The sequence below is a fragment of the Arachis stenosperma genome, chromosome 10 (genome assembly GCF_014773155.1).
Source record: "Arachis stenosperma cultivar V10309 chromosome 10, arast.V10309.gnm1.PFL2, whole genome shotgun sequence".
In the NCBI taxonomy this organism is placed as follows: Eukaryota; Viridiplantae; Streptophyta; class Magnoliopsida; order Fabales; family Fabaceae; genus Arachis; species Arachis stenosperma.
Genome location: NC_080386.1, coordinates 66,182,001 through 66,204,443, shown reverse-complemented (window position 1 = coordinate 66,204,443; position 22,443 = coordinate 66,182,001). Strand labels below are relative to the sequence as shown.

The 22,443-nt window shown below is 39.8% G+C and overlaps 1 non-coding gene across 1 annotated transcript; it reads right to left on the bottom strand.

The window, feature by feature from the left end:
• Window positions 1-4,195: 4,195 nt before the first annotated feature.
• Window positions 4,196-4,303, bottom strand: LOC130958265 (small nucleolar RNA R71). The gene has a single exon (XR_009077397.1). It is a non-coding gene; the product is annotated as a small nucleolar RNA R71 (small nucleolar RNA).
• Window positions 4,304-22,443: the final 18,140 nt, after the last annotated feature.

Genomic DNA, 22,443 nt, shown 5'->3' with positions numbered 1-22,443 from the left:
TTGGAGCTTCACATTCGTTTATTTTGTTTGCTAAAGTTGAGGAATTAGACTTGAAAGTGTCAGAGTTACCTTTTGATCTGCATGTACATACTCTGCATCAGACAGTTATGACTAGGTCAGGTTGTAGGCAAGTAGGATTCAAGCTTGAGGATAGAGACTTTGTGCATGATTTAATCTGTTTACCAATGGTTGGGTTGGAGATGATTTTGGGGTTTGATTGGTAGTCGAAGAATCGGGTTTTATTGGATTACTTTGAGCAGTCAATTCAGTTTATGCCGGAAGGAGAAAATGGAGCAGTGGTAGTTGCGGGATATTATCTGAACTCTGTAATGGTGCACTGTAGTGAGAAGGAGTGTCAGGGTTATATCTTGTTAACTGCTAATGCTTCGGGTGATACCCAGGACTTAGATCAGATCCTGGTGATTAGAGACTTTCCAGAGGTGTTCCCGGAAGATATCTGATGAGCGGATAATTTATACGCTTTTTGGTATTATTTTTAGGTAGTTTTTAGTAGGATCTAGCTACTTTAAGGGATGTTTTTATTATTTTTTATGAAAAATTCATATTTTTGGACTTTACTATGAGTTTGTGTGTTTTTCTGTGATTTCAGGTATTTTCTGGCTGAAATTGAGGGACCTGAGCAAAAATCTGATAGGAGGCTGACAAAGGACTGCTGATGCTATTGTATTCTGACCTCCCTGCACTCGAAATAGATTTTCCGGAGCTACAGAACTCCAAATGGTGCGATCTCAATGGCGTTAGAAAGTAGACATTCAGAGCTTTCCAGCAATATATAATAGTCCATACTTTATTCGAATCAAGACGACGCAAACTGGTGTTCAACGCCAGTTCCATGCTGCATTCTAGAGTCAAACGACAGAAACACGTCACGAACCAGAGCTAAACGCCAAAAACACGTTACAACTTGGCGTTTAACTCCAAAAGAAGCCTCTGCACGTGTAAAGCTCAAGCTCAGCCCAAGCACACACCAAAGTGGGCCACGGAAGTGGATTTCTGCATTTAGACTTATTTTTGTAAATCCTAGTAACTAGTCTAGTATAAATAGGACATTTTACTATTGTATTAGACATCTTTGGTCTCAGTTTTAATCTATTGTTCATCTTAGGAGACTATTGATCATGTTTTGGAGGTTGGCCTCTCGGCCATGCCTGGACCATCACTTATGTATTTTCAACGGTGGAGTTTCTACACACCATAGATTAAGGTGTAGAGCTCTGCTGTACCTCGAGTTTTAATGCAAAGTATTACTGTCTTCTATTCAATTCAGCTTATTCTTATTCTAAGATATTCGTTGCACTCCAACATGATGAATATGATGATCCATGACACTCATCATCATTCTCACCTATGAACACGTGACTGACAACCACTTCCGTTCTACCTTAGAACGAGCGTGTATCTCTTGGATTCCTTAATTAGGATCTTCGTGGTATAAGCTAGAACCCTTTGGCAGCCATTCTTGAGAATCCGAAAAGTCTAAACCTTGTCTGTGGTATTCCGAGTAGGATTCAGGGATTGAATGACTGTGACGAGCTTCAAACTCGCGATTATTGGGCGTAGTGACAGACGCAAAAGAATCAATGGATTCTATTCCGACATGATCGAGAACCGACAGATGATTAGCCGTGCTGTGATAGAGCATTTGGACCATTTTCACTGAGAGGATGGGAAGTAGCCATTGACAATGGTGATGCCCTACATACAGCTTGCCATGGAAAGGAGTACAAAGGATTGGATGAAGGCAGTAGGAAAGCAGAGATTCAGAAGGGACAAAGGATCTCCATACACTTATCTTAAATTTACACCAAGGATTTACATAAGTATCTCTTTCATCTATTTTATGTGTTATTTATTATTATTTTCGAAAACCATTATAACCAATTGAATCCGCCTAACTGAGATTTACATGATGACCATAGCTTACTTCATACCAACAATCTCTGTGGGACCGACCCATACTCACGTAAGGTTTATTACTTAGACGACCCCGTACACTTGCTGGTTAGTGATGCGAAGTTGTAAAGAAAGTGCTGAGTTAGAAATGCGCATACCAAGTTGAGCGCCATTGTTAGAGATCACAATTTCGTGCACCAAGTTTTTGGCGCCGTTGCCGGGGATTGTTCGAGTTTGGACAACTGACAGTTTATCTTGTTGCTCAAATTAGGTAATTTTCTTTTTATTTTCTTTTCAACAAGTTTTCAAAAATCTTTCAAAAATTTTTCTTTTCTTTTTTGTTTTCCAAAACAATTTTTGAAAAAAAATAAAAACCAAAAAAATTAATAAAATCATAAAAACCAAAAATATTTTGTGTTTCTTGTTTGAGTCTAGTGTCAATTTTTAAGTTTGATGTCAATTGCATGTTTAAAAAATTTGTGCATTTTTCGAAAATTCATGCATGTGTTCTTCATGATCTTCAAGTTGTTCTTGATAAGTCTTCTTATTTGATCTTCATATTTTCTTGTTTTGTGTCTTTTGTTGTTTTTCATATGCATTTTTGCATTCATAGAGTCTAAGCATTAAAACTTTCTAAGTTTGGTGTCTTGCATGTTTTCTGTTTTTGAAAATTTTTCAAAAATAAGTTCTTGATGTTCATCATGATCTTCAATGTGTTCTTGGTGTTCATCTTGACATTCAAAGTGTTCTTGCATGCGTTATGTGTTTTGATCTTGCATTTTCATGTTGTGGGTCATATTTGTGTTTTTCTCTCTCCTCATTAAAAATTCAAAAAAAATCAAAAAAATATCTTTCCCTTATTTCTCTCATAAATTTCGAAATCTTTGGGTTGACTTAGTCAAAAATTTTTAAAATTAGTTGTTTCTTGTTAGTCAAGTCAAGATTTCAATTTTAAAAATCCTATCTTTTCAAAATCTTTTTCAAAAATCAAATCTTTTTCATTTTTCTTTTATTTTCGAAAATTCTTTTAAAATTGATTTTCAAAATCTTTTTTCTTAATTTCATTTCAAAATTTCAAAAACTTTACTAACAATTAATGTGATTGATTCAAAAATTTGAAGTTTGTTACTTTCTTGTTAAGAAAGGTTCAATCTTTAAATTCTAGAATCATATCTTTTAGTTTCTTGTTAGTCAAGTAATCAATTTTAATTTTAAAAATTAAATCTTTTTCAAAACAAATTTCAATGATATCTTGTCAATTATATCTTTTTCAAAAATTTAATTTCAAATTCTTTTCTAAACTTCTTATCTTTTCAAAATTGATTTTCAAATCTTTTTCAACTAACTCATTGACTTTTTGTTTGTTCCTTATCTTTTTCAAAACCACCTAACTACTTTTCTCTCTCTAATTTTCGAAAATTCCTTCCTCTTTTTCAAAAATTCTTTTAATTAACTAATTGTTTCAAATTTTAATTTTAATTTTATTTCTTCTCTTAATTTTCAAAAATCACTAACCTATTTTCAAAAATAATTTTCGAAAACTCCACTCTCTCATCTTCTTCTATTTATTTATTTATCTACTAACACCTCTCTTCTACTCAAGAATTCGAACCCACTCTTCCCCCTTGTGTTTGGATTCTTACCTTTTTTCTCTTCTATTCTCTTATTCTTCTACTCACATAAAGGAATCTCTATACTGTGACATAGAGGATTCTTCTTTCTTTTCTGTTCTCTTTTTTTTCATATGAGCAGGAGTAAGGACAAGGACATTCTTATTGAAGCAGATCCTGAACCTGAAAGGACTCTAAAGAAAAAGCTAAGAGAAGCTAAAGCACAACAATCCAGAGAAAACCTTACAGAGAATCTCAAGAAAGAAGACATGGCCGAACCCAATAACAATGGTGGAGGCGCAAGGAGGATGTTTGGTGATTATACTACACCTACTTCCAATTTTTATGGAAGAAGCATCTCAATCCCTGCCATCGGAGCAAATAATTTTGAGCTGAAACCTCAACTAGTTGCTCTAATGCAACAGAACTGCAAGTTTCATGGACTTTCATTAGAAGATTCCTATCAGTTTTTAACTGAGTTCTTGCAGATCTGTGAGACTGTTAAGACTAATGGAGTAGATCCTGAAGTCTACAGGCTCATTCTTTTCCCTTTTGCTATAAGAGACAGAGCTAGAACATGGTTGGACTCACAACCTAAAGACAGCCTGGACTCTTGGGATAAGCTGGTCACGGCCTTCTTGGCTAAGTTCTTTCCTCCTCAAAAGCTGAGCAAGCTTAGAGTGGATGTTCAGACCTTTAAACAAAAAGATGGTGAATCCCTCTATGAAGCCTGGGAAAGATACAAGCAGATGACCAAAAGGTTTCCTTCTGATATGCTTTCAGAGTGGACCATTCTGGATATATTCTATTATGGTCTGTATGAGTTCTCCAAGATGTCACTGGACTATTCTGCAGGTGGATCCATTCACCTAAAGAAAATGCCTGCAGAAGCTCAGGAACTCATTGACATGGTTGCAAATAACCAATTCATGTACACTTCTGAGAGGAATCCTTTGAGTAATGGGACGCCTCAGAGGAAGGGAGTTCTTGAAATTGATGCTCTGAATGCCATATTGGCTCAGAACAAAATGTTGACTCAGCAAGTCAACATGATTTCTCAAAGTCTGAATGGATGGCAAAATACATCCAACAGTACTAAAGAGGCATCTTCTCAAGAAGAAGCTTATGATCCTGAGAACCCTGTAATGGCAGAGGTAAATTACATGGGTGAGCCCTATGGGAACACCTATAATTTCTCGTGGAGAAACCATCCAAATTTCTCATGGAAGGATCAACAAATGCTCCAACAAGGCTTTAATAATGGTGGAAAAAACAGGCTCAGCAATAGCAAGCCTTTTCCATCATCTTCTCAGCAACAGACAGAAAATTCTTAGCAGAGCACCTCTATCTTAGCAAACATAGTTTCTGATCTGTCTAAGACCACTTTAAGTTTCATGAGTGAAACAAGGTCCTCCATTAGAAATTTGAAGGCACAAGTGGGCCAGCTGAGCAAGAAAATCACTGAAACTCCTCCTAGTACTCTCCCAAGCAATACTGAAGAGAATCCGAAAAGAGAGTACAAGGCCATTGACATAATCAAAATGGCCGAACCTAGAGAGGAAGGGGAGGACGTGAATCCCAATGAGGAAGACCTTATGGGACGTCTCCCAGACAAGAAGGGGTTCCCTATTGAGGACCTAATGGAATCTGAGGCTCATATAGAGACTATAGAGATTCCATTAAACCTCCTTCTGCCATTCATGAGCTCTAAAAAATATTCTTCCTCTGAAGAGGATGAAGATGTAACTGGAGAGCAAGTTGCTCAATATCTAGGAGCCATCATGAAGCTGAATGCCAAGTTGTTTGGTAATGAGACTTGGGAAGATGAATCTCCATTGCTCATTAGTGAACTAAATACATGGGTTCAGCAAACTTTACCTCAAAAGAAACAAGATCCTGGTAAATTCTTAATACCCTGTACCATAGGCACCATGACTTTTAGTAGGCTCTGTGTGACCTGGGGTTAGGTATAAATCTTATGCCACTCTCTATAATGGAGAAACTGGGAATCTTTGAGGTACAAGCTGCCACTTTCTCATTACAGATGGCAGACAAGTCAGTAAGACAAGCTTATGGATTGGTAGAGGACGTGTTAGTGAAGTTTAAAGGCCTTTACATCCCTGCTGATTTCATAATCTTAGACACTAGGAAGGAGGAGGATGAATGCATCATCCTTAAAAGACCCTTCCTAGCCACAGCAGGAGCTGTGATTGATGTTGACAGAGGTGAACTAGTCCTTCAATTGAATGGAGACTACCTTGTGTTTAAAGCTCAAGGTTATCCTTCTGTAAACATGGAGAGGAAGCATGAAAAGCTTCTCTTAATACAGAGTCAAACAAAGCCCCCACAGTCAAACTTTAAGTTTGGTGTTGGGAGGCCACAACCAAACTCTAAGTTTGGTATTGAACCCCCACATTCAAACTCTAAGTTTGGTGTTGGGAGGTCCCAACAATGCTCTGAACATATGTGAAGCTCCATGAGAGCTCACTGTCAAGCTATTGACATTAAAGAAGCGCTTATTGGGAGGCAACCCAATTTTTATTTATCTATATTTTTATTGTTCTTTTATGTCTTATTAGGTTCATGATCATGTGGAGTCACAAAACATATACTAAAATTAAAAACAGAATCAAAAATAGCAAAGGAAACAGCACACCCTGGAGGAAGAGCTTACTGGCGTTTAAACACCAGTAAGGAGCATCTGGCTGGCGTTCAACGCCAGAAACATGCTGCAGACTGGCGTTGAACGCCCAAAACAAGCATAGAACTGGCGTTTAACGCCAGAAACAAGCATCAATCTGGCGTTAAATGCTAGGATTGCATGCAGAGGGCATTTTACACGCCTAATTGGTGCAGGGATGATAAATCCTTGACACCTCAGGATCTGTGGACCCCACAAGATCACCTCAGGATCTGTGGACCCCACAGGATCCCCACCTACCTCAACTTACCTTCTCTCTTCTTCACAGAATCCAATAACACTCTTCCCCAAAAACTCTTCACCAATAACCTCAATCTCTCTTCCACATCACCTCTTCACCACTCACATCCATCCACTCTTCCCCATAAACCCCATCTACCTTCAAATTTAAAATCTCTTTCCCACCCAAACCCACCCTAAATGACCGAACCTACTACCCTCTCCCACTCCTATATAAACCCCTCTTTCCTTCTTCATTTTCACACAACACAACCATCTCTTCTCCCTCTTGGCCGAATACACCTCTCTCTCCTTCTCCTCCATTTCTTCTTCTTCTTCTTCTTCTATTCTTTCTTCTTTTGCTCGAGGATGAGCAACATTCTAAGTTTGGTGTGGTAAAAGCATAGCTTTTTTTGTTTTTCCATAACCATTTATGGCACCTAAGATTGGAGAAACCTCTAGCAAGAGAAAAGAGAAGACAAAAGCTTCCACCTCCGAGTCATGTGAGATGGAGAGATTCATCTCAAAGGTCCATCAAGACCACTTCTATGAAGTTGTGGCCAAGAAGAAAGTGATCCCTGAGGTCACTTTCATGCTCAAGAAAAATGAGTATCCGAAAATCTGATATGAGATTCAAAGAAGAGGTTGGAAAGTTCTGACCAACCCCATTCAACAAGTCGGAATCTTAATGGTTCAAGAGTTCTATGCCAATGCATGGATCACTAGGAACCATGATCAAAGTATGAACCCGAATCCAAAGAATTATCTTGCAATGGTTCGGGGGAAATGCTTAGATTTCAGTCCAGAAAATATAAGGTTGGCGTTCAACTTGCCTATAATGCAAGAAGATGCACGCCCCTACACTAGAAGGGTCAACTTTGATCAAAGGTTGGACCAAGTCCTTATGGACATATGTGTGGAAGGAGCTTAGTAGAAAAGAGACTCAAAAGGCAAACCGGTTCAATTGAGAAGACTGGACCTTAAGCCTGTCGCTAGAGGATGGTTGGAGTTCATCCAACGTTCCATCATTCCCACTAGCAACCGGTCCGAAGTAACTGTGGATCGGGCCATCATGATCCATAGCATCATGATTGGAGAAGAAGTAGAAGTTCATGAAGTCATCTCTCTAAAACTCTACAAAGTAGCCAAAAATCCCTCCACCTTGGCAAGGCTAGCTTTTCCTCATCTCATTTGCCATCTATGCTACTTAGCTGGAGTTGTCATAGAAGGAGACATCCTCATTAAAGAGGACAAGCCCATCACTAAGAAAAGGATGGAGCAAACAAGAGAGCCCACTCATAGATCTCAAGAGACGCATGAGGAAGCTCATCATCAAGAAATTCCTGAGATGCCTCAAGAGATGTATTTTTCTCCAAACAACTATTGGGAACAACTCAACACTTCTCTAGAAGGATTGAGTCATGACATGAACCAATTAAGGGTGGAACACCAAGAGCACTTCATCATTCTCCATGAGATTAGAGAAGATCAAAGAGCTATGTGGAAGGAGCAACAAAGGCAAGGAAGAGACATAGAGGAGCTCAAGAACATCATTGGACCTTCAAGAAGAAGGCGCCACCATCACTAAGGTGGACTCATTCCTTAACTTCCTTGTTCTTATCTCTCTGTTTTTCGGTTTTTAAGCTTCATGTTTATCTATGTTTGTGTCTTTATTACATGATCATTAGTGTCTAGTGTCTATGTCTTAAGGCTATGAATAATTCCATGAATCCTTCACCTTTCTTAAATGAAATATGTTTTTAATACAAAAGAACAAGAAATACATGAGTTTTGAATTCATCCTTGAAATTAGTTTAATTATATTGATGTGGTGACAATACTTTTTGTTTTCTGAATGAATGCATGAACAGTGCATATTTTTGATCTTGTTGTTTATGAATGTTAAAATTGTTGGCTCTTGAAAGAATGATGAAAAAGAAAAATGTTATTGAGGATCTGAAAAATCATAAAATTGATTCTTGAAGCATGAAAAAGCAGTGAATAAAAAGCTTGCGAAAAAAAAAGAAAAAAAAGTGGCGAAAAAAATAATAATAATAAAAGAAAAAGAAATAGCAAGCAGAAAAAGCCAATAGCCCTTAAAACCAAAAGGCAAGGGTAAAAAGGATCCAAGGCTTTGAGCATCAATGGATAGGAGGGCCCAAGGAAATAAATACAGGCCTAAGCAGCTAAATCAAGCTGTCTCTAACCATGTGCTTGTGGCATGCAGGTCCAAGTGAAAAGCTTGAGACTGAGTGGTTAAAGTCGTGATCCAAAGCAAAAGAGTGTGCTTAAGAACCCTGGACACCTTTAACTGGGGACTTTAGCAAAGCTGAGTCACAATCTGAAAAGGTTCACCCAGTCATGTGTCTGTGGCATTTATGTATCCGGTGGTAATATTGGAAAACAAAGTGCTTAGGGCCACGGCCAAGACTCATAAAAGTAGCTGTGTTCAAGAATCAACATACTTAACTAGGAGAATTAATAACACTATCTGAACTCTGAGTTCCTATAGATGCCAATCATTCTAAACTTCAAAGGATAAAGTGAGATGCCAAAACTGTTCAGAAGCAAAAAGCTACAAGTCCCACTCATCTAATTTGAACTAATATTCATTGATATTTTGGGATTTATAGTATATTCTCTTTTTTTATCCTATTTGATTTTCAGTTGCTTGGGGACAAGCAACAATTTAAGTTTGGTGTTGTGATGAGCGGATAATTTATACGCTTTTTGGCATTATTTTTAGGTAGTTTTTAGTAGGATCTAGCTACTTTTAGGGATGTTTTTATTAGTTTTTAGGCAAAATTCACATTTTTGGACTTTACTATGAGTTTGTGTATTTTTCTGTGATTTCAGGTATTTTCTGGCTAAAATTGAGGGACCTGAGCAAAAATCTGATAAGAGGCTGACAAAGGACTGCTGATGTTGTTGGATTCTGACCTCCCTGCACTCGAAATAAATTTTCTGGAGCTACAGAACTCCAAATGGCACGCTCTCAATGGCGTTGGAAAGTAGACATCCAGAGTTTTCCAACAATATATAATAGTCCATACTTTATTCGAATCAAGATGACGCAAACTGGCGGTCAACGCCAGTTTCATGCTGCATTCTGGAGTCAAACGCCAAAAACACGCCACGAACCAGAGTTAAATGCCAAAAATACGTTACAACTTGGCGTTTAACTCCAAAAGAAGCCTTTTAACGTGTAAAGCTCAAGCTCAGCCCAAGCACACACCAAAGTGGGCCCCGGAAGTGGATTTCTGCATTTAGACTTATTTTTGTAAACCCTAGTAACTAGTCTAGTATAAATAGGACATTTTACTATTGTATTAGACATCTTTGGTCTCAGTTTTAATCTATTGTTCATCTTAGGAGACTATTGATCATGTTTTGGAGGCTATCCTGTCGGCCATGCCTGGACCATCACTTATGTATTTTCAACGGTGGAGTTTCTACACACCATAGATTAAGGTGTGGAGCTCTGCTGTACCTCGAGTTTTAAGCAAAGTATTACTGTCTTCTATTCAATTCAGCTTATTCTTATTCTAAGATATTCGTTGCACTCCAACATGATGAATGTGATGATCCGTGACACTCATCATCATTCTCACCTATGAACGCGTGACTGACAACCACTTCCGTTTTACCTTAGAACGAGCGTGTATCTTTTGGATTCCTTAATCAGGATCTTTGTGGTATAAGCTAGAACCCTTTGGCGGCCATTCTTGAGAATCCGGAAAGTCTAAACCTTGTCTGTGGTATTCCGAGTAGGATTCAGAAATTGAATGACTATGACGAGCTTCAAACTCGCGATTATTGGGCGTAGTGACAGACGCAAAAGAGTCAATGGATTCTATTCCAACATGATCGAGAACCGACAGATGATTAGCCATGCTGTGACAGAGCATTTGGACCATTTTCACTGAGAGAATGGGAAGTAGCCATTGACAACGGTGATGCCCTAAATACAGCTTGTCATGGAAAGGAGTATGAAGGATTGGATGAAGGCAGTAGGAAAGCAGAGATTCAGAAGGGACAAAGGATCTCCATACACTTATCTAAAATTTACACCAAGGATTTACATAAGTATCTCTTTCATCTATTTTATGTGTTATTTATTATTATTTTTGAAAACCATTATAACCAATTGAATCCGCCTAACTGAGATTTACAAGATGACCATAGCTTGCTTCATACCAACAATCTCTGTGGGATCGACCCTTACTCACGTAAGGTTTATTACTTGGACGACCCAGTACACTTGCTGGTTAGTGATGTGAAGTTGTGAAGAAAGTGCTGAGTTAGAAATGCGCATACCAAGTTCAGCGACATTGTTAGAGATCACAATTTCGTGCACCAATATCCCTGAATTCCCACCTCAAAGGAAAATTGAATTTGCGATTGAATTGGTGCTGGGAGCCGGACCAGTGTCAATTGCACCTTACAGGATGGCTCCGTTAGAGCTGGCAGAATTAAAGACTCAGTTAGAGGAGCTTTTGAACAAAAGGTTCATTCGACCGAGTGTATCGCCGTGGGGAGTGCCAGTTCTATTGGTGAAAAAGAAGGATGGAGGAATGCAATGGTGTGTGGATTACCGACAGTTAAACAAAGTGACAGTGAAGAACAAGTACCCGCTACCAAGGATAGATAACTTGATGGATTAGTTGCAAGGGGCCGGAGTGTTTTCCAAGATCGATTTGAGATCTGGTTACCATCAGATAAGGATGAAGGAGGATGATACCCCTAAGACTGCATTTAGGACGCGCTATGGACACTACGAGTTTGCGGTAATGTCCTTCGGGTTAACGAATGCGCCTGCTGTTTTCATGGATTACATGAACAGAGTCTTTCGTCCCTTTCGGACAAATTCGTTGTGGTATTCATAGACGACATCTTAGTCTATTCTAAGACGGTAGAGGAGCATAAGGAACACTTGAGGATTGTGTTGCAAATCCTAAAGGAGCGAAAGTTGTATGCTAAGTTGTCATAGTGTGTGTTCTGGAAGGAGGAAGTGAAGTTCTTAGGTCACGTGGTGAGCAAAGGAGGAATAGTCGTAGATCCTTTGAAAGTAGAAGCCGTGATGGAATGGGAAAGACCGACGACAGTAACAGAAGTTAGGAGCTTCTTGGGCTTAGGAGGATATTACCGGAGATTCATTGAAGGATTTTCCCGAATTGCACTACCAATGACCAAGTTGACAAGGAAGGAAGTACCGTTTGTGTGGACGACGGAGTGTGAAGAGAGCTTTCAAACTTTGAAGCAGAAGTTAACTTCAGCACCTATTTTAATCTTGTCGGAACCGCAAGAACCGTTTGAAGTATTGTGATGCTTTGTTGAAGGGATTGGGTTGCATGTTGATGCAACACCGGAATGTGATGGCTTACGCATCGCGTTAGCTAAGACCGCATAAGGTGAACTACCCAACTCATGACTTGGAATTAGCGGCGATTGTGTTTGCATTGAAGATTTGGAGACATCACTTGTACGGAGTAAGGTTTAGCGTCTTTTCTGATCACAAGAGTCTCAAGTACATCTTTGATCAGAAAGAGCATAATATGCATCAGAGGAGATGGATGGAGTTGCTTAAAGACTATGATTTTGAGCTGAGATATCACCCCAGAAAGGCGAATGTGGTAGCAAACGCTTTGAGTCGGAAGTCCTTGACAATTGCTTGGATGAGAACTAAGGAGGAGGAGTTAGTGGACAAGTTTGCAGATCTTAAGTTGGATATTGGTGAAGTTGCCAGAAGAGCTTGTTTGAATCAGTTGCAAATTTCAAGCACGTTTAAATCAGAAATACAAAGGGCTCAGCTAGATGAGCAGAAGCTTCAGCAATTGTTTCGACCAATTGGTGATAAGAGGTGTGAAGAATTCGCTAAGGATGATGAGGGGTTTTGGAGTTACAAGGGAAGGATTTGTATGCCGGATGTTGGGAGTTTAAGGCAGGACTTATTGTTGGAAGCTCATAACAGTGGGTTTTCTATTCATCCCAGGAGTATGAAGATGTATTATGACTTAAAGAAGATGTTCTAGTGACCTGGGATGAAGGGTGATGTAGCAACAGTGGTATCTAAGTGTTTAACTTGCTAGAAGGTGAAGATAGATCATCAGAAACTGTCAGGAGTGCTATAGCCTCTTGATATTCCTCAGTGGAAGTGGGAAGGAATTGCAATGGATTTTGTGACCGGTTTATCAAAGACTAGGTTAGAATTTGATGCGATTTGGGTGATCGTAGATCGCTTAACAAAATCTGCTCACTTTCTGCCTATCCGAGTGAACTGTTCTATAGAGGAGTTAGCAAGGTTGTATATAAAGGAGATAGTAAGGTTGCATAGTGTGCCGTCGAGCATAGTGTCGGACCGTGAACCCCGATTCACTTCAAGGTTTTGGGGAGCTTTTCAAAGGGCTTTCGGTACAAAGCTATGTCTCAGTACCGCATATCATCCACAAACGGATGAACAGTTGGAGAGAACCATTTAGACATTGGAGGATATGCTGAGAGCATGTGTTTTGGATCAACCCGGAAGTTGGGATCGCTACATGCCATTGGTGGAGTTTCCGTACCAGAATTTTGTGTTTTCTGGTATATGCGCACGTACAGCCTTGTGCGCACGCATACTTTTGCGAAAATCTTGACCTATGCGCACACACAGACCTGTGCGGACGCACACACAGAGGTAGGCAATCTGCTTGCAGCGCTAGCACAGCTTGTGTGCGCATACACCAATAGAAAATTGCAACCTGTGCGTATGCATAGACTTGTGCGCACGCACACGTTGGGGAGACTAGTCTGTTGGGGGCGCTGGCACAGGTTGTGTGAGTGATCAGACTTTATAAAATTTGACATCTCTGCATACACACACCCCTGTGCGTACGCACACGATTTAAAACACTCCAGAGCGTGCGCGCGCACACCCCTGTGCGGCCGCACACGCCCTGTTTCTCAAATTTTGCTTTGTTTTCAACTATTCTACCTTCCCAACAAGGTTGTAAGCTTCTCAAGCACCATTTTAAGAATTTTGGGCCTAGTTTTAGATATTTAAAACATGGGAAAGAATCTAAGGGTTTTAAAGGATATTATTTGGAAAAATTAGAAAACGGAGGAGTTGGTTTTGGGGGTACTGAGGATGGTTTGACGTCATGTGAAGAATGATGAACTGTTGATGTTTAGAAACTGAAATGTGATTTGACAGTGGTTGAGATGAGTCGAGGACTCTGAATGGGATGATGGATCCATGTATATTGAAAATGTTTTCTGAACACCACTGAAGTACTGATTTGTACTGAGATTATAAGACGCTATGCGCCCGGCAGGGACGGTGGTTAATTCCGCCTGTCGAGGTAGCGGTGGCGGCGTAAGGACGGTGGTTAATCCTGCTTATGTTGAGATGTGAGGTCTGAGGCAATAGAATCTCGCTCGTATCCCTTCAGATCAATAGAGCGTGTAAGCGCAAAACCCTGGACAGTGATCCGAGCACTATATCTCAGGGGGTTCCCATTGATGATTTTGAAGGGCGACATCTCCATGGAGATGTGTCGAGTTGGCAGTTGAATCGATAATTTGATATCACAGCCAGTAGGGCAGGCATTCATCATATGCATTTTCTATATGTTTGTATGCTTTTGACTACTTTAAATGGCTTGCCTATTTGTATAACATGCCTAATTGCTATTTGAATTAATTGCCTTATATGCCAATATGTGTTTTACTTGCATGGTATATTATTTGTGGTTTCTACTGGGATTGAGGAGGTTCGGAAGGTGGTGGCGATGGGATCGCACGGAGGGTTAGTTGGTGAAGGCTGTGGGACAGCGGTGTTGATTAGAATAGAAATCCTCTAAGATAGACTACCCGGTTTATTTATGTTAAGGTTTACATTATGCTTAACTGTTTTAGTATTCTTTAAGTTTGAATCTTGTGACGGATATGGAGCTTAGGATTGCCTTTGGCGTCCCGGGGTCTTATATCCTACATCACTGGGCCCTGTTACCATTCTAAGAACCTCCGGTTCTCATATCATATTTCTGTTGTGTTTTTCAGATGCAGGTCGCAACCCACCTCGGTGAATTGTCTGGTTGGTGACAAAAGCGGAAGATCTGGATACTTCCTTTGAGTCATTTTGAGTTATTTTGTATATGTCTCTCACTTTTGTATTTTGCTTTGCCTAGAGGCTTGTATTGAGAGAACAAAACTTGTATGAGCTATTTTTACTGTCTGAATTCATGCTTGGTCTGTATATGGCTAGTCGACTTAAACTCGGCGAGCCATGGCTAGGTTCTTATGATGTTATATTATTATATTTTGATATACCTTATCTGTATCTTGTGCTTTAAGTTAGTAGCTTCGTTAGTACGTTTTGCGCTTTTGAAATCCGATTTTTGAGCTATATCTTTGATCGGGCTTCTAGATTATACTATTCCTTCTATATATATATATATATATATATATATATATATATATATATATATATTATGTATGAGCTTAGAACTATCGTAATCTCTGATTAGCCTTTGCTTTATGACACGAGGTAAGGTTTAGGCTAATTAGGGTGTTACAATGTCCAAGGAAACTTCTCACTGCTTTCACATTGACTGGTATAGGAAGCTTTTCTATGATCTCTATCTTAGCTTTGTCAAACTCTATACCCTAGCTTGAAACCTTATGCCCAAGGACAATACCTTTAGGTACCATGAAGTGACATTTTTCCAATTCAAAATTAAATTTGTTTCTTGGCATCTTTTCAAGACAAGGGTTGGATGGTGCAGATAAGTATCAAAAGAGTTACCAAAGACAGAAAAGTCATCCATAAAGACCTCTAAGAACTTTTCTACCATATCAGAGAATATGGAGAGCATACACCTTTGAAAGGTTGCTGGAGCATTCCATAGCCCAAAGGGCATCCTCCTGCAGGCAAAGACTCCGAATGGACAGGTGAAGGAGGTCTTTTCTTGGTCCTTGGGATCCACCACTATTTGATTATATCCAGAGTATCCATCCAAAAAGCAATAGTATGCATTGCCAACCAATCTTTCTACCATTTGATCAATGAAAGAGAGAGAGAAGTGATCCTTCCTTGTGGCCTCATTCAATCTTCTATAATCAATACACATTCTCCACCCCGTCACTGTCCTTGTAGGGATGAGTTCATTCTTCTCATTGAAGATGATAGTCATGCCTCCCTTCTTTGGCACCACTTGCACTGGACTTACCCAAGGGCTGTTAGAAATTGGGTATATGATTCCAGCATTCCACAACTTCATCACCTACTTTTGAACCACTTCCTTCATGGTTGGGTTAAGCCTTCTTTGAGGTTGCACCACAGGTCTTGAGTCCTCCTCTAGCAGAATCTTATGCATGCAAATAGCAGAGCTTATACCCTTGATGTCATCAATTGTCCGTCCTAAAGCTATTTTGTGAATTTTCAACACTTTAATAAGCTTTGCTTCATCTTTCGTGCTTAAGGATGAATTGATGATCACTGGAAGGGTCTCCTTTCCTCCAAGGAATTCATACTTAAGATGAGGAGGGAGGGGCTTCAATTCTTGCTTTGGCACCTCCTCTGTATTGCCTTCAAAAAAGATTTCAGTCATTTGTTCTTCTAAGACATCTTGATCTATTTCTATTTCTTCTTCTTGTTCCTCTTGATCGTTTATTCCAAGCACTCCTTCCACCAAATCTTCTATCATTTTCACTCTCATATGCTTTTCTTTCTCAAGGGGATATTGCATTGCTTTAAAGACATTGATGATCATCTGCTCATTGTGCACCCTGAGAACCATTTCACCTTTCTCTACATCAATGATGGCTCTTACTGTGGCTAAGAAAGATCTCCTCAAGATAATTGAGTTATGTCCCTCTTCTTCCATGTCTAAAATGACAAAATCGGCAGGGAAGATGAATTCTCCAATCTTCACCAATAAGTTCTCTACAACTCCATTAGGTATCTTGAGTAATCTATCAGCCATTTAAAGTGACATTCTAGTATGTTTAACTTCCTCTATTGCAAGCTTTTTCATCATTGAGAGAGGCATCAAATTGATGCTGGCACCTAAATCACAAAGAGCTCTTTCCAATGTCATGTTGCCTATGGTGCATGATATGATAAAGCTCCCTGGGTCTTTAAGTTTTGGTGGAATGCCTCTTTGAATTATTGCACTACACTCTTAGGTCAAGATCATGGTCTCCTTTTCATTCCAGCTTCTCTTCTTGTTGATGAGTTCCTTGAGGAATTTTGCATATAACCGCATTTGCTCCAATGCTTAAGCAAGTGGGAGGTGGATTTCTAGCTTCTTGAAAATTACTAGGAACTTGGACTGGTCTTTGAGCTCTCTTTGCAGCCTTTGAGGGTATGGCAGAGGAGGGATATAAGGCTTCACCTCCTTTCTTTGCTCTTGTGGTTGCTCCTCTAGGACTTGCTTTTTGGTACACGAGATCGTGATCTCACACACTTTCTTCACAACTCCGCGTAGCTGACCAGCAAGTGCACTGGGTTGTCCAAGTAATACCTTACGTGAGTAAGGGTCGATCCCACGGAGATTGTCGGCTTAAAGCAAGCTATGGTCATCTTGTAAATCTCAGTCAGGCAGATTCAAATGGTTATAGGGTGTTGATAATTAAAAGACAGATAAAACATAAAATAGGATAGAGATACTTATGTAATTCATTGGTAGGAATTTCAGATAAGCATATGGAGATGCTTTGTTCCTTTTGAATCCCTGCATTCCTACTGCTTTCATCCAGTCATGCGTACTCCTTTCTATGGCAAGCTGTATGTTGGGGGATCACCGTTGTCAATGGCTACCATCCGTCCTCTTAGTGAAAATGATCCGGCTATGGGTTATGTAGGGCTAATCATCTGTCGGTTCTCACTTGTGTTGGAATAAGATCCAATGATCCTTTTGCGCACTGTCACTGTGCCCAGCACTCGCGAGTTTGAAGCTCGTCACAGTCATCCCATCCCAGATTCTACTCGGAATACCATAGACAAGGTTTAGACTTTTCAGATCTCAAGAATGCTGCCAATTGATTCTAGCTTATACCACGAAGACTCTGATCTCACGGAATGGAAGGCTCTGTTGTCAGGAGAGGCAACCATGTGTTGTGGACCAGGAGGCCAAGAGATATACATTCAAGCATATTTTTAGGTAGAACGGAAGTGATTGTCAATCACGCATTCATAAGTGAGAATGGTGATGAGTGTCACTTGATCATCACATTCATCATGTTGAAGTGCGAATGAATATCTTAGAACAAGAATAAGCTTGAATTGAATAGAAAATAGTAGTAATTGCATTAATTCATGAGGAACAGCAGAGCTCCACACCTTAATCTATGAGGTGTAGAAACTCCACCATTGAAAATACATAAGTGATGAAGGTCCAGGCATGGCCGAATGGCCAGCCCCCTAAACGTGATCAAAAGATCAAAAGTGATACAAAGATAGTCTCAAAAATGATCTAAAGATCTCCCCATGAAAATACAATAGTAAAAGGTCCTATTTATAATGACTAGTAACCTAGGGTTTATAGAGATAAGTAAATGATGCAGAAATCCACTTATGGAGCCCACTTGATGTGTGCTTGAGCTGAGCATTGAAGCTTTCACGTGCATAGGCTTTTCTTGGAGTTAAACGCCAGTGAAAATGGCTACCGTCCTCTCAGTGAAAATGGTGATGAGTTACGTAAGGCTAATCATCTGTCAGTTCTCACTTGTGTTGGAATAAGATCCAATGATCCTTTTGCGCACCGTCACTGCGCCCAGCACTCACGAGTTTGAAGCTCGTCACAGTCATCCCATCCCAGATTCTACTCGAAATACCACAGACAAGGTTTAGACTTTCCGGATCTCAAGAATGCTGCCAATTGATTCTAGCTTATACCACGAAGACTCTGATCTCACGGAATGGAAGTCTCTGTTGTCAGGAGAGGCAACCATGCGTCGTGGACCAGGAGGCCAAGAGATATACATTCAAGCTTGTTTTTAGGTAGAACGGAAGTGGTTGTCAAGCACGCGTTCATAAGTGAGAATGGTGATGAGTGTCACTTGATCATCACATTCATCATGTTGAAGTGCGAATGAATATCTTAGAACAAGAATAAGCTTAAATTGAATAAAAAACAGTAGTAATTGCATTAATTCATGAGGAATAGCAGAGCTCCACACCTTAATCTATGAGGTGTAGAAACTCCACCGTCGAAAATACATAAGTGATGAAGGTCCAAGCATGGCCGAATGGCCAGCCCCATAAATGTGATCAAGAGATCAAAAGTGATACAAAGATAGTCTCAAAAATGATCTAAAGATCTCCCCATGAAAATACAATAGTAAAAGGACCTATTTATAATGACTAGTAACCTAGGGTTTACAGAGATAAGTAAATGATGCAGAAATCCACTTATGGAGCCCACTTGGTGTGTGCTTGGGCTGAGCATTGAATCTTTCACGTGCATAGGCTTTTCTTGGAGTTAAACGCCAGTGAAAATGGCTATCGTCCTCTCAGTGAAAATGGTGATGAGTCACGTAGGGCTAATCATCTTTCGGTTCTCACTTGTGTTGGACTAAGATCCAATGATCCTTTTGCGCACTGTCACTGCGCCCAGCACTCGTGAGTTTTAAGCTCGTCATAGTCATCCCATCCCAGATTCTACTCGGAATACCACAGACAAGGTTTAGTCTTTCCGGATCTCAAGAATGCTGCCAATTGATTCTAGCTTATACCACGAAGACTCTGATCTCACGAAATGGAAGGCTCTGTTGTTAGGAGAGGCAACCATGCGTCGTGGACTAGGAGGCCAAGAGATATACATTCAAGCTTGTTTTTAGGTAGAACGGAAGTGGTTGTCAAGCACGCGTTCATAAGTGAGAATGGTGATGAGTGTCACTTGATCATCACATTCATCATGTTGAAGTGCGAATGAATATCTTAGAACAAGAATAAGCTTAAATTGAATAGAAAACAGTAGTAATTACATTAATTCATGAGGAACAGCAGAGCTCCACACCTTAATCTATGAGGTGTAGAAACTCCACCGTTGAAAATACATAAGTGATGAAGGTCCAGGCATGGCCGAATGGCCAGCCCCCTAAACGTGATCAAGAGATCAAAAGTGATACAAAGATAGTCTCAAAAATGATCTAAAGATCTCCCCATGAAAATACAATAGTAAAAGGTCCTATTTATAATGACTAGTAACCTAGGGTTTACAGAGATAAGAAAATGATGCAGAAATCCACTTACGGGGCCCAGTTGGTGTGTGCTTGGGCTGAGAATTGAAGCTTTCATGTGCATAGGCGTTTCTTGGAGTTAAATGCCAGCTCTGGTGCCAGTTTGGGCGTTTAACTCCAGATTTTATGCCAATTCTGGCGTTTAACGCCAGAAAAGGGTAGAAAGGTGGCGATAAAACGCCAGTTTGCGTTATCAAAACTCGGGCAAAGTATGGATTATTATATATTACTGAAAAGCCCAAGATGTCCACTTTCCAACGCAATTGAGAGCGCACCATTTAGGTTTCTGTAGCTCCAGAAAATCTATTTCGAGTGCAGGGAGGTCAGAATCCAACAGCATCTGCAGTTCTTTTTCAGCCTCTGAATCAGATTTTTGCTCAGGTCCCTCAATTTCAGCCAAAAAATACCTAAATTCACAGAAAAACACACAAACTCATAGTAAAGTCCAGAAATATAATTTTTGCATAAAAACTAATAATTATATACTAAACACTAACTAAATCATACTAAAAACTACCTAAAAATAATGCCAAAAAGCGTATAAATTATCCGCTCATCACTTTCCCTTCCTTGAAGCTTGTGACTCCTCCTCCTTCTTGGAATCTTCTTTGTCATGCTTTTTTTCCTCTATTTGTTCCATTTTCTTGTTGCCAACTTGGCCATTTTCCAGTGTCCTTCCACTTCTGAGTTGAATTGCCTTGCATTCTTCCTTAGGGTTGGGAAAGGTATCACTTGGGAATGCATTGGTTCGTCTTTCAGCTGGCTACTTGGACAACTGCCCAATTTGCCTCTCCAGATTCCTCATTAAAGCCTCATGATTCTTGTTGGTCAGTTCTTGATGCTTTATCAATTTCTCCATCATCATCTCCAAGTTGGAAATTCTTTAGGATTCTTGTGGTGGTTGTGGTTGGGTGTGGGATATAGATGGTAGATGAAAGTTATTATGGTTAGTTGAGGGGTTGTTGGGTGGATAGTAGGTGGATGTGGGATGATTTTTTTGTGATTTTCTGTATGGATTTTGGTTAGTAGCTTGATGGTTTTGGTGGTTTGTGTTGCGGGAATTGCTTGGGTTGGAATTTCTTTGCCATTAATTCTGGTTTTCTCCCCACTTCAAATTTGGGTGGTTCCTCCAAGAGGAGTTGTAAGTGTCCCCATGGAAATCATTTGGCCCAGAACCTTGGTTGTGCATATACTGAACTTGTTCAGGCTGCTGTTCTTCATAGCTCTCTTTATTTTGTCCCCACACAACTGGTGGTTGGTTGGTTGTGCTCACTGCAGCAAGTTGCAGTCCATCCATCCTCTTTGACATCATTTCTATTTGTTGTTGAAGTTGCTGATGCATAATCTTGTTTTGAGCCAATATTGTGTCAACACCTTCAAGCTCAAATACGCCTCTCTTGGGAGCTGCTTGTCTTTCAGAGGAGTAGAAATATTCATTGTTGGCAACCATGTCTATGAGGTCATGTGCTTCTTGTGCAGTCTTCATCATTTGCAATGATCCTCCTGAAGAATAATCTAAAGCTTTCTCTGAACTCATGGATAGACCTTCATAGAAATTTTGGAGCTCAACCCACTCACTGAACATTCCCTCTGGGAACCTTGTAATCAATGCTTTATATCTTTCCCAGGCTTCATATAATGATTCTCCCTCTAGCTGTCTGAAGATTTGCACATCAGTTTTTAGCTTGATGACTCTTTGAGGGGGGTAGAACTTGGCTATAAACTTGCTAACCAAATCATCCCAGTTGGTAATGCTTTCTTTTGGGAAGGTTTCTAGCCAATGAGTGGCCTTGTCCCTTAGCGAGAATGGGAATAACAGCAGCTTATAAATGTCAGAATGGACTCCATTATTTTTGACAGTGTCACAAATTCTCAAGAAAACAGAGAGATGTTGGTTTAGATCTTTAGCACGACTTCCTCCATATTGGCAATTATTCTGAACTAGAATGATTAGTTCAGGTTTGAGTTCAAAATTATTAGCATGGACATTGGGAGTTAAGATACTGCTCCCATAGTTTCTTGGGTTGGGGATGGTGTCAGAGGCTAGAACTCTCCTTTGAGGCTAGCCATTGTTGTTGGCCACATCCTCTGCTAGATTAGGGAGGTTATCCTCCATCTCTTGATCTCCCTCTTCTGACTCTTCTTCTCCTATCACTTTCTTCCCTCTTGCTTCTCTTCTTAGCCTTAAGAAGGTTCTCTCTGGTTCAGAATCAAAGAAGGTGGATGCACCTCTTCTTCCTCCTAGTATGCAACACAAACAAACTAAAAACAAAAGCAGAGCACTCTATTGTTAGCGTGAAGTTACAGTTAGCAGAGACAAAATCTCAAATAGTGAGTAGGCTTAATAAAAACAAAGAAAAATTCTTAATCTAGAGTATCACCTACTTAATCATTGTCAATCTAAACCAATCTCCGGCAACGGCGCCAAAAACTTGATGGCGAAAAATTCAATCCGCACAAACTACCGACAAGTATACCGGGTCGCATCAAGTAGTAAAACTCACAAGAGTGAGGTCGATCCCATAGGGATTGATGGATCAAGCAATTTTAGTTGGGTGATTTATCTAGTCAACCGAATATTGATGAATTGAGTGAAATTGGATCAACAGAAAGTAAATTGCAAGAAACTAAAGTGCTGAATGTAAATTACTTGAAACTTAAATGGCAAGAAACTTGAATGACTGAAACTTAAAGAGCAAGAAAATGTAAATGGGTTGAATCTTAAATTACAAGAAATGTAAATAACTTGAATCTTAGAGTGCAAGAAAGTAAAAT